The sequence below is a fragment of the Sus scrofa genome, chromosome 8 (genome assembly GCF_000003025.6).
Source record: "Sus scrofa isolate TJ Tabasco breed Duroc chromosome 8, Sscrofa11.1, whole genome shotgun sequence".
NCBI lineage: Eukaryota > Metazoa > Chordata > Mammalia > Artiodactyla > Suidae > Sus > Sus scrofa.
Genome location: NC_010450.4, coordinates 77,896,840 through 77,910,325, shown reverse-complemented (window position 1 = coordinate 77,910,325; position 13,486 = coordinate 77,896,840). Strand labels below are relative to the sequence as shown.

Here is a 13,486-nt window from a genome sequence, read left to right as displayed (position 1 = left end):
AGAGCTACAGCTGCTGGCCTACAGCACAGCCACAGCACCAAGGGGTACAAGCCATGTCTGCAACCTATACCACAGCTCAAGGCAACACTGGATCCTTAACCCACTGAGTGAGGCCAGGGATCTAACCCTCATCCTCATAGATACTGTGGGATTCGTTTCCACTGTGCCACAGTAGGAACTCCCTGATTAATTTTTTATTGACAGTTTTGTTTTTGTTTTGGCTGCACCCATGGCATATGCAAGTTCTCTGGCCAAAGAATGAACCCATAGCAGCGACTCAGGCAGCTGCAGTGATAAGCCAGATCCTTAATTCACTGCACCACAAGAGAATTCTAACAGTTATTTTTAAACATTTAAAAATCCATTTTGGGGGAGTTCCCGTTGTGAAAGGGAACTCCTATCTCATTGTGATTTTGATTTGCATTTTCCTAATGTCTATTAATAGCATTCAGTTTTACCTGTTCTTATTGGTAATTTATATATCTTCTTTGGAAGAAATGTCTACTCAGATCCCTCACCTATTTTTAATTGGATTATCAGTCTTTTATTATTGAATTGATAGAGTTTTCTACATATTCTAGATACAATTCCCTTATCAAATCTATGATTTGCAAGTGTTTTCTCCCATTCTGTGGACTGTCTTTTCACTTTACTAATAGTGTAATTTGAAGCAGGAAAGTTTTTATTTTAATTTATTTTATTTTATTTGCTGCACCTGTGGCATATGGAAGTTCCCAGGCCAGGGACTGAACCTGAGCCACAGCAGCAACCCAAGCTGCTGTAGTGACAATGCCAGATCCTTAACCTGCTGCACCACAAGAGGACTCTGAGAAAGTTTTTATTTTTTTTTTTTGTCTTTTGTCTTGTTGTTGTTGTTGTTGCTGCTGTTGTTGCTATTTCTTGGGCCACTCCCGCAGCATATGGAGGTTCCCAGGCTAGGGGTTGAATCGGAGCTGTAGCCACCGGCCTACGCCAGAGCCACAGCAACGCGGGATCTGAGCCGCGTCTGCAACCTACACCACAGCTCACGGCAACGCCGGATCGTTAACCCACTGAGCAAGGGCAGGGACCGAACCTGCAACCTCATGGTTCCTAGTCAGATTCGTTAACCACTGTGCCACGACGGGAACTCCTCTGAGAAAGTTTTTAATGCTGATGAAGGCTAGTTTACCCTTTCTGTTCATGTTTTCAATGTCACATTCTAAGAATCAATTGTCAAATTTGAGGTCAAAAAGATCTCTATTTTTCTTGTGCTTAATAAATTTAGCTATCAAATGTAGGTCTTTGATCCATTTTGAGTAAATTTTTGTTATGGTATGAGGTAGAGATCCAACTTCCTTCCTTCACATGAAGCTATCCAGTTGTCCCAGCATTATTTGCTGAAAAGACTATTTTTTTTTTTTGTCTTTTTGCTATTTCTTAGGCCGCTCCCATGGCATATGGAGATTCCCAGGCTAGGGGTCTAATAGGAGCTGCAGCCACCGGCCTATGCCAGAGCCACAGCAACGCGGGATCCGAGCCGCGTCTGCAACCTACACCACAGCTCATGGCAACGCCGGATCGTTAACCCACTGAGGAAGAGCAGGGACCGAACCCGCAACCTCATGGTTCCTAGTCGGATTCGTTAACCACTGCGCCACGACGGGAACTCCTGAAAAGACTATTCTTTCCCTCATTGAATGGTTTTGGTGTTCATTTTGAACATCAGTTGACTATACACATACGGGTTTATTTCTATTTATGTATTTATTTTGTATTTTATTAAATTCATTCATAATTTTTTATGCCATTTTATTTATTTTTCTTTTTGTCTTTTAAGAGCCACACCAGTAGCATATGGAGGTTCCCAGGCTAGGGGTCTAATCGGAGCTGTAGCTGTTGGCCTATACTACAGCCACAGCAACTCAGGATCTGAGGTATGTCTGCAACCTACCCCACAGCCCCCGGCAATGCCGGATCCTTAACCCACTGAATGAGGCCAGGGATCGAAACTTTGTCCTCAGGGATGTTAGTTAGATTCGTTTCCACTGAGCCACAACAGGAACTCCTTGATGCCATTTTAAGTAAAATTATTTCTTAATTTCATTTTCTGATAGTTCGTTCATTGCTAATATAAAAATACAATCGATTTTTTTATATCAATCTTGCATCTTGCAACCTTACTGGACTAGTTTATGAACTCTAATTTTTTGTGTGCTTTTCTTTTGATTACGTATAAGATCATGCCATCTTCCTTTCTAATCTGAATTCCTTCCATTTCTTTTTCTTGCCTAACTCTCCTGCTAGTACCCCTAGCATAATGTTGAATAGAAGTAGCAAGAGTGAATATCCTTGTCTTATTTCTAATCTTAGGGGGAAATCATACAGTCTGTTACCATTAATTATACTGTTGGCTGTGAGCTTTCATGGGTGCTCTTTATCAGGCTGAGGAAGTTCCCTTCTTTTTTTTTTTGTTTTTTTGTTTTTTTGTCTTTCTGCCATCTCTTGGGCTGCTCCCGCGGCACATGGAGGTTCCCAGGCTAGGGGTTCAATCGGAGCTGCAGCCACCGGCCTAAGGCAGAGCCACAGCAACGCGGGATCCAAGCTGCGTCTGCAACCTACACCACAGCTCATGGCAACGCCAGATCGTCAACCCACTGAGCAAGGGCAGGGACCGAACCCGAAACCCCATGGTGCCCAGTCGGATTCGCCAACCGCTGCGCCAGGACGGGAACTCCCCGAGGAAGTTCCCTTCTATGCTTAGTTTGTTAAGTGTTTCTATCATGAAAAGAGTGCTGAATTTTATCAACAGTTTTTCTGCTTCTATTGAGATGATCATGTAGTTTTTGCTTTTTTTAAATTGAACTGTCCTTTATTTACAATATTATGTTAGCTTCAGGTGTATAGCAAAGTGATTCAGTTACACATGTATATGCATATATCTATATTCTTTTTTGTGATTATTGTCCATTATAGTTTACTACAAGATATTGAATCCTTTCCCAATGTCTGAAGGCAGAAGGTTAAGTTACTGATTAAAGATCTTTCTTCTTTTTAAATACAGGCATTTTTCAGCTATAAATTACCTTCTAAGTGCAGCTTTATCTATATCCCATAAGTTTTGGCATGCGGAGTTTCATTTTCATTCTTCTCAAAGTATTTTCTAACTTCCCTTTTGCTTTCTTCTTTGACTCTTTGGGCATTTAGGAGTTTGTGGTTTGATTCAAAATACTTGTGAGTTCCTCTAAATTCTTTCTGTTTTCTAATTTTAATCCCTTCTTTTATGAAATAAAATTCATATTTTATGGCAAAACAAGAGAAATTTAAACAAAATGTTTTCTGCCTCCTGGCCTCCCTCTCTCTCCATTGTGCATTTGTTTATCTGTAGTATGCATCAACCAAACCTTCCCCAAAGGCAGAAATTTCCACTCAACCATAAAGAGAAACATTCTCCCAAGACAACTCCTTAAAGATAACATTCCTTTTTGTCTTTTAGGGCCATACCCGCTGCATAGGGAAGTTCCTAGGTCAAATTGGAGCTGTAGCTGCTGACCTACGCCTCAGCCACAGCAATGCCAGATCAGAGCCGAATCTGCGACCTACACTGCAGCTCACAGCAATGCCAGGTCCTTACCCCACTGAGTGAAGCCAGGGGTTGAACTCTCATCCTCATGGATACTAGTCAGGTTTGTTACCACTGAGCCACAACGGGAATTTCAGTAACATTCCTGCATGATAAGGGGTCACAACACTCAGATCTGGCTTCTGTAAACTGTCAATAATACGCCATTTGATGTACAACCCTCTGTCTCAAAAAAAGCTTATATAACTGTGACTTGACCTCTAAGGGGCAGAACAGTTCTCAGAGCTTTCTAAGATGTCTTTCCTGGGTTTTAATCTTCAAATTTAGCCCGAATAAACACTTCCTATTTCTTTCTTTCTTTCTTTTTTTTTTTTTTTTTTTGTCTTTTTGCTATTTCTTTGGGCCGCTCCCGCGGCATATGGAGGTTCCCAGGCTAGGGGTCCAATCGGAGCTGCAGCCACTGGCCTACGCCAGAGCCACAGCAACGCTGGATCCGAGCCACATCTGCAACCTACACCACAGCTCACGGCAACGCTGGACCGTTAACCCGCAAGGGCAGGGACCGAACCGGCAACCTCATAGTTCCTAGTCGGATTCGTTAACCACTGCGCCACGATGGGAACTCTCTCCTATTTATTTCTTAGACTGACTGATTTTCATCAACACTTTGTTGGAGAACATACTTTGTATTATTTCCATCCTCTTAAATGTATTAAGGTTTGTTTTTGGCTTAGCATATCATCTATCCTGGAGGACTTCTCATGTGTATTTGAGAAGACTGGGTATTCTGCTGTTGTTGGTTGGGATGTTCTATCGGATCTAGTTTGTTTATAGCATTGTTCAAGTCTTCTACTTCTTCATTGGTCTTCCACCTAGTTCTAGCCATTTCTGAAAATGGAATATAAAAGTCTCCAATTATTATCATAGAATCATTTTTCCCTTCATTTATGTCAGGTTTTACTTTATCTATTTTGATGATCTGTTGATGGATGCATGTATGTTTACAATTGTTGTAGCATCCTGATAGACTGACCCTTTTATCATTAAGAAATATCCCTCTTTATCTCTATTTTTTGTTAATAGACTTGAAGTCTATTTTGTCTAATATTAGTCACTCTAGTTTCTTTTGCTGTTTGTATAATATATCCATTCCCATGCCTTTTCTATTTATTTATTTATTTAGTCTTTTTAGGGCCACACCAATAACATATGGAGGTTCCCAGGCTAGGGGTCGAATCCGAGCTGTAGCTGCCAGCGTCCACCACAGCCACAGCAACTCAGGATCCGAGCCTCATCTGTGACCTACACCACAGCTCACGGCAATGCTGGATCCTTAACCCACTGATTGAGGCCAGGGATGGAGCCTGCATCCTCATGGATGCTAGTCAGATTTGTTTCCACTAAGCCACAAGGGTAACTCCCTGTAGGGTATCTTTAAAAAAAAATCCAGTCTGACAATATCTGCCTTTTGATTGAATTGGTTAAGCCATTCACATGTAATGTTACTGAATTGCATTTATATTTGTCATTTTTATTTCCTATATGTCTCATGTGTTTCTTTTTCTTCTATTTTCTAGAACACACACATACATGGAGTGTGTTTGTTTCAAGAGGGGAACCTGAGTTGTTTCCTAGCCAGCATATGCTGGGTTTCCAAACCCAGTGTTTTTTGTTTGTTTGTTTGTTTTTGTTTTGCTTTTTAGGGCAGCACCTGCAGCATATGGAATTTCCCAGGCTAGAGGTCGAATTGGAGCTGCAGTTGCCGGCCTACACCACAGCCACAGCAACTTGGGATCCAAGCTGTTTCTGAGACCTAAACCACAGCTCACAGCAACACCAAATCCTTAACCCAGTGAGTGAGGCCAGGGATCGAGCCCACATCCTCATGGATACTAAGCCACAATGGGAACTTCTCCAACCCAGTGCTGAATATAGTATTATAAGTACTAGATGATGAATACCCAGTGGTCCTCAAAACAGTACAAGACCAGCAGAGGCAAAATCACCTCAGAATTTGTTAGAGGGAAAAATTTAATTTCTGTAAGCAAACCTTGGTTTGAACCCTAGCTCCACAAATACAGCTGTGTGATTTGGGATCGAGTCACTTAACCACTGAGTCTTGTTTCCTCATTTAATAGTCCTATCTCACAGTGTTGATCTGAAGACTGTAAAAGATGAAGGGAGATAATGTAAATAATTCTACTATCAGGTCAGGACCTCTGCAATGTTAATTTTCTTTCTCACTGCCATAATATTTTAAAAAAGCTGTTTTCTCCATATTTTCAGTATAACTACCAGGAACAACGTCCTGGTAAATAAACAATGTCTCATTTTAACAATTATTGAGAAGGAAAAGTGCAGAAACACGAATAGGAATAGAAAACATGAAGTTATGTGGTAGGTTAGCAGAGAAAAAGAGAAATTCAGTCTGAGTTCATCTTCAAGGTGCCCAGAAAAATTAGGTTGCAATTTAAATATCACTCTGGATGCTGATGTAAGCTCAAGGTCTGACTTATAGCAATTTAAAAAAGAATCACTGTTTTCTCTGCATTCTTTAATTTTACTGAAGGCATGGCAATAATCCTGTGAGGCAGGCAGGGCAGGCATGACTATCTCCTTTTTGCAGGCACCTAAAGCTCAGAGGGATTAAGTGACTGGCCTGTGATTACAGGACTAGTCAGTGGGTAGCTGGGATTGAAGCCATGTCAGTTAATTGCAAATTACATAGTTACCACAATTTTTGAGGAGATCTCAAAACAAAGGACGTACTGAGAGGATAAAGGTCATACTATCTAGCTAATACTACTGAATGAGTAAATATCTGATTTACAAGTAAAAATCCTCTTACAGGAGTTCCTGTCATGGCTCAGCAGCTAACGAACCTGAACTAGTACCTGTAAGGATGAGAGTTCGATCCCTGGCCTCGCTCAGTGGGTTAAGGATCCAGCATTGCCATGAGCTGTCATGCAGGTTGCAGAATGGGCTCGGATCCTGCTGTGGCTGTGGTCTAGGCCGGTGGCTACAGCTCCAATTGGACTGCTAGCCTGGGAACCTTCATATGCTGTGAGTGCAGCCCTCAAAAGACAAAAAAAAAAAAAAAAAAAAAAAAAGTCCTGTTACAGTGAGCATCATTTCAGAGATCCTATTTAAGAGGATGTTCATGCTACCTGCAGGATAGATTTGGGGAGCTAAAGATAGGAAGTGTGTATGTGGATATTTATTTTGACCAAAAGTTTAAACATCATGCACAATATTTTCAAGGTCTTCATAATTCAAAGATTTTATGGTGGTACATATATGTTGCTGTATTACTGTACCGTTTGAAGGTGTTATTGAGCAGAATCCACATACAGGTCATGTGTATGTACATAGGATGCCACGACCCAGTCTCCTTAGCAGGCCAGGCCATAAGAGTCTTGAGGGCAAAGGCTATGTTTTATTTCCTCTGTTTTCACAGTACCTACCACTAATGAATAAATAAATACATAAATGTGTGGGTGAATGAATTTTCTTTAAAATCATTCTTTGTTTACTCTCCTTTGCAAGGGTCAGAAACAGACCCATTCTCTCCTGTTAATCAGAAATAGTTCCAGGTAGGCCCAGACTAAATTCCCTCCAGAACCAAGGTAGTTTCTTCCATGCACCACTGATTTATCCCCTAAGTGACAGTGCAAAAAAACTCTCAGCTTTTGGACCCTAAGATGGGGTCCCCTGAGCTGCTCACATAAATTTGCTTACCAACATTTTCATTACTCCACTCAGTTTCTCTCTCTCTCTCTCTCTTTTTTTTTTTTTTTTTTTGGTCTTTTTAGGGCCACACCCACAGCAAATAGAAGTTCCCTGGGCTAGGGGTCAAATCAGAGCCATAGCCACCAGCCTACACCACAGCCAGATCCAAGTCACATCCTTGACCTATGCCACAGCTTGCAGCAGCACCAGATCCTTAACTCATTGAGCAAGGCCAGGGATCAAACCCACATCTTCATGGATACTTATCGGGTTCTTAACCCGCTGAGTCACAACAGGAACTCCTCCCACTCAGTTCTTATAAATTAAATTTCTGACCAAAATCAGCCCAGTCAAGGTTCTTTCTGGTGCTCCTTGTTTCTAAGCTTTTTATTTCTGTAGAACTTTTCATGCACAGTGCTCCACATTTTAACAAAGAATGATTGGCCAGTTAAGAAAAAAAAAAAGTCTACAATTTTTTTTTTTTTTTTTTTGGCTGGTCCCACAGCATGAATTGTTTCCAGGCCAGGGATTGAACCCGTGCCACAGCAGCGATTCAAGCCACAACAGTGACAATGCCAGATCCTTAACCCTCTGAGCCACCAGGGAATTCCCTATAATTCTTACAAACTTGTAAACATATTGCTAATGAATGGTTGTTGGAAATAAATTTCCTTTTGGGGTAAAAGGGTGAGGAGAATGGAAAACAACTTTTTTTTTTAATGTTTTATGTCAGTTACTTTCCAAACATTTAATTTTCAAAAGCAATTTACAAGTAAGGCAGACAGCGACTAATTGTTCCTAAATATCCATTCTGCCTTTTTTGAAAAGTAATGGGATTTTTGGTAGGCACATGGGCACACAGCTAAGGTCGACACTTCCCAGCTTCTCTTATGGCTAAGTATTTCAACGTGCCCGAAGCAGAGTGGGTACATGGAACTTGAAGATGGAATTCTGCACAGAAAGGAACACACTTCCTCTTGGCTTTCCCCTCTCTCTGCTGGATTAAATGTTAGCTTTGCATCTTGGGCCACGTGGTCCAGACCAACACATTATGGATGTAGAACAGCAAGAGAGATGAAACCTCTCAGGCCCTAGTATGGAGACTAGGCTTCAGCCCTGGACTGTGTGTACCTGGAATGCCACATGAATAAGAAATAATTCTACCTTATTTATGCCACTATTATTAAAGTCTTGTTATGGTTTCTGAATCAAGTTGTTGCTTAATACCCTGTGCAGTTGATGTGGGTGGCACTCCCTTGGAGTCGTGCAAGATGGTGGCCTTGAACTCAAATTCCAACTAACAGAATAAGGTGAGGACAAGTTCAGAAAGATTAAAAACTTTTCTCAAGTCAGGCCACTATGTGATAAGGCGAGACTGAACCCAGATCTACATGATACCAAATAGTGATAATACTAAGTTCTAGCTTAGATGCTCACTTAGTGAAATGTTGTCCACCAGAGAAGTGCCACTATTTATACTCTTACTATGTAAGGAAGTAGTTTCAATTTCCCCCTAAAACCAGCAGCAATGGCTGTCTGGGTAGCAAAAAAAAAAAAAAAAAAAAAAAAAAAAAAAATGTTGAGTGTGCCTCGGATGTGTACTATTCTTAGTGACAGCAAGGTAATAAAGAATCTTGCTGGGTGTACTCCTATACTCTGTAATGACACTAATATCATCGTATATAGATCTGATCTCAGCTTTCCTTCCCAATTCTCTTGTTTTGCTTCCTGGACAAGTTCCTTCTTCCTATTGGCCACAACAAACCACACAGGCTGAGTCAGGCCGGGAAACAACTCCATTAAGAGCAACATCTAACAAGGTTGAGGATAGAGAGGTGTAGACATAAAGCGTGGTGGGCAAAAGTGTGGAGAAAAAGCTGGATGGTAAGTCTGATATTTATTTTACAGGGAGAGAGAAAAGGAGAGTTAACAGTTACTGAGTGCCTACGAGGTGCTAATCCCTGTGCTGGGCTTCTAATATATATTTCATCATTTAAACTTTACAATAACTCTTGGAGGTAGGTATTATTCCCACTTACCAGCAAGACAACAAAGACAATCTAAAGTCACATAGCAGGTGATAGAGCAATGATTTGAAACCAGGTCTGACTTCAAAATCCTGTTTTTTCTGCTATGTCTTGTAGCCTTTAAACTGTTTTGGCCATGCCCATGGCATGTGGAAGTTCCCAGGATAGGGATCAAACCTGCGCCACAGTGGTGACCCGAGCTGCTGCAGTGACAAATGTGAAGCCTTAACCTGCTACCAGGGAACTCCCACAGCCTTTAAACTTTTTAAAGTCCTTTCAGAAAAAACTATCTTCCCAATTGCAAATACATCACCTCCCTTACATAACTCTGAAGAACCTCTTGGTGCCTTAAGAAAATTTCCAGACTTTTAATGTCTAATAAAATATTCTACTTAATTCAGGGAATCCAGCTGACCCTTTGCCACAGTGCAAGAAAGGTGACAATTGGCAAAAAGATAAGAGCTTAAGACAGAATGCAAATCAGCATACTACTTCCTCAACAAAGTTTTACTATGAAAAAAAAAATAGTCAACTGTACTCAACAGTTTGTTCAGTGACATAAACTATTTCATTCTGTCAAAAGCTCCTTATCTCATGGCCATCTTATCATGGTTTGTTGACATGTACTGTTCTGATCACCGTGCTTTGGGAAGAAATAGAGAACATTTTCATAATACCATCCGGAACACTTCTACAATGAGAGTTCTTTATGCTATGCTCACTTTTGTTTTTGGTCTTTTTAGGGCTGCACCCATGGGATATGGAAGTTCCCAAGCTAGGGATCGAAAGAGAGCTACAGCTGCTGGCCTACACGATAGTCACAGCAATGTAGATCTAACCCGAGGCTGTGACCTACGCCCCAGCTCACAGCAATGCTGGATCCTTAACCCACTGAGTGAGGCCCAGGATCATTCATTTGTTCATTCAGGACTATTATACAAAAGGACTTCTCACCATGGTGCAGTGGGTTAAGAATCTGACTGCGGCAGCTCGGGTTGCTGTGGAGGTATGGGTTTGATCCCTGGCCTGGCTCATTTGGCTAAAGGACATAGGTCGAAGCTGTTGCTCGGATTCGATCCCTGGCCTGGGAGCTTCCACATGCCACAGGTGTGGCTATAAAATAAGACAGAAACAAAAACCAGTATATAAAAAGGGAGATTTAGGATAGTCTCTGCCTTCTTCCCAGAAAGGGGTGGGGGAGGTAAGCACGAATTACCGAAAAAATCCTTATAGTAAAATGTGATTAAGCTTGATTCCTCTTTTTCTCCCCACATCAATTATCAGCAAATTCTTTTGACTCTAATCTTCAAAATATAGCCAGAATCTTCACTATGTCCTTCCACCAGGGCAACTGCACTTCACGCGTGCAGAGGATGTCATCTGCATCTTAGTCTCCACTAACTGTGTCCTGTTTCCAGTGCTCTCCACCCTAGGCACTTCCTCCTCTGTCTCCCTACACTGAGCTACCACCATCCCATTTAACTTCTTGATTCTGCACTTGCTCTATCACACTGAGTGCTCCACACAGCAGCCAGGGTCCCTCCTCTGCTGTGTGGAGCACTCAGTGTGGTAGTGGCTTCTCATCCTACTCCCCAAACACCCAGAATCTGTAGTGTCGGCTGCAAGCCCCACATTATCTGAAGCAGGCAACAAGGCCATTTTCTACAAGTGATAGGGGGTCAGCTGAGTTGGGGACAGGAGAAACATGGTGAGGGACTGGCATCATCACACACTGAGAGGAAGAGGAAGGGGAGCTGACAAGTAAGAGGACTGTCAGGGGTCCAAGATGCAACTGAGATGTGACACCACTAGTTTCTAATAGTTCCAATTTGAAACGTGCAGTTTTCTCTAATCATGACAGGACGGTGAGGGTAGATGTAAGGGTAGGGAAAATGCATGTTAGTTTTTGCTGCAAATCGAATTCTCCCAACACTTAGATAGTTAAAACAAAAAATGTTTGTTATTTCTTATAATTCTGTGTCAGCTGGGTGGTTCTTCTGTTCTGGGCCAGCTCATTTGGACTAAATGATCTAAGATCACCTTTTCCAAATACCTGATCGTTGGTGGGTTGATTGTTCTGGAGAGATCTCTGCTGGAACTTGATGTTTCTGCTTCAGATGCCCTCTCCTCCAGCAGCTTAGCTCAGGCTTTTTCACTCAGTGAGCTCAGTGTTCTAAAGAGCAGAAAGAGAGCAAGCCCCATAGATGTGCCAGCATTTTTCAAGCCATTGCTCGAGTCATAATGGCTAATGTCCCTTGACTATCAAACCCAGAGTCAGTGTGAGAGGGGACAACACAAGGTCATAAATACAGGGAGAGTTGAAAAAGCTGGGGGAAATACTGCCATGGAAAGTAAACAGCACACTGAACTAGGCTTAGGGTTTTCTGGGCAGAGTCACAGAAAGCTAAGCCTGTAAGGATGTGCAGAGTTCCAGTGAGAAAGTATGTTGTTCAAAAGAACAACCATGGGCTGTAGCTGAAAAGAAAAGTTAATGTGATCAGAAGTGTTTAGACTGGAAGGCAATAAAGCAATTCTGGAACTCATGCAAACGTGGGGTGGGGCTGGGGGCACTGCTACAGCAACAAGCAAGTCTTCGACACCAGCCAGGTGTCCTACAATTAACTCAATTCTGACACTACCCATAGAGAGCTTCAGGCACACAGTTAACAGAGAGCTTACAAGGCCACTGGCCCCCTTCAGATGCCCATCACAATTAGGCTTCTTGGGTTTAAATCTGTATTGAAGATGTCTGAAAGAATCGGGAACTACAGAAACTTACAAAATTTATAAATTAATGTTCCCTCATCAAAAAATAAATTTTAAAGAAGTGACATAAACTGAAAAAGAACTAAACTTTTATACATAAAAACCAGAAATCAAAATTCAAAAAAAATCATTGGAGGTACTTAATAGATTAGTCACAGATGGAAAGAAAATTAATAAAACAATAACGACAGCTTACTAAGTTTGCTGTTTTCTGATATTCCTCTGTTCCATTTTATTCAGAGTTTTGAAATTCTTAGATGGTTGAGACCCAGTGAACTGATTTCATACCCCCCATGCTGTCTTCTAGTCAATATAATTTATCTTAAACTTATAACTGCACCATTTAATGTAACAGTGCCAGGGAAATAAAATTTTATTTAAAAAGCTTTCATTACAAGATGAAGCTGAGGACTGGAATCCACACCTCTGACAAGTCCTTTAGGTCTGGTGTCTCCAGAATAAACTGGATGCAGTTGACTTCATTGATGCCTCCCTGTCACTCTTTCACTCCTGGGCAGGAAAGGAATCAATTTAGAGAGAAGGCAAGCTCAGTTTTTCGTTGTTTTTTTTTTTTTTTTGCTTTGCTTTTTAAGGCCACACCTGTGGCATAGGGAAGCTCCCAGGCTAGGGGTCGAATCAGAGCTACAGCTGCTGGCCTACGCCACAGCCACAGCAATGTCACATCCAAGCCGCCTCTGAGAACTACACTACAGCTCACGCCAACGCCAGATCTTTAACCCACTGAGCAAGGCCAGGGATTGAACCTGCCACCTCATGGTTCCTAGTTGGATTCATTTCCACTGCACCACAATGGGAACTTGTATAAATTTTCCATTTGGAAAATTTTAAACTAGTGAATTGGCCCCTATGAAGTAAACTCAGTCAAGGAAACTATAAGTATAGAATTAAAACAGAATTTATTAGACTCAATGTTATATTTGGAAGGACTCACTGATTTCCACTGGTCACTAGTATTCAATAATCTGCTATGAGACAAGAAAAATAAGGTTTATAGAGTTTTTCATAAAGCTAATTTATTTATTTAAAAGGACTGACTTTTTGGGAGTTCCCACTGTGTCAGAGTGGATTAATAATCCAGCTCGATTCTGTGGTGTTGCTGGTTCAATCCCCGGCCCAGCACAGTGAGTTAAGGACCCAGCATTGCAGCAGATTTGGCAAAGGTCACAGCTGTGACTAGGAATTGATCTCTGGGAACTTCCATAGCCTTGGGTGCAGCTGAAAAAGAAAAAGAAAAAAAAAAAAAAGGGACTGTCTTTTTAGAGGATATGTTCTTTATTTTTATTTCGGGAATCAAAGTATAATTTTAAAATGAAATGATGCTAATAGAAAACAGCAGCTTTTTTTTGGTTTTGCTATATAGATTGGTGAGATTTTAAAATTG

General features: G+C 41.3%; 1 long non-coding RNA gene across 1 annotated transcript; it reads right to left on the bottom strand.

Annotated features, from left to right (window-relative positions):
* LOC102163359 lies at positions 4,143-12,698 on the bottom strand. The gene is made up of 3 exons (XR_002346401.1): positions 12,509-12,698; positions 11,372-11,491; positions 4,143-4,450 (listed from the first exon to the last, which is right to left on the bottom strand). It is a non-coding gene; the product is annotated as an uncharacterized LOC102163359 (long non-coding RNA).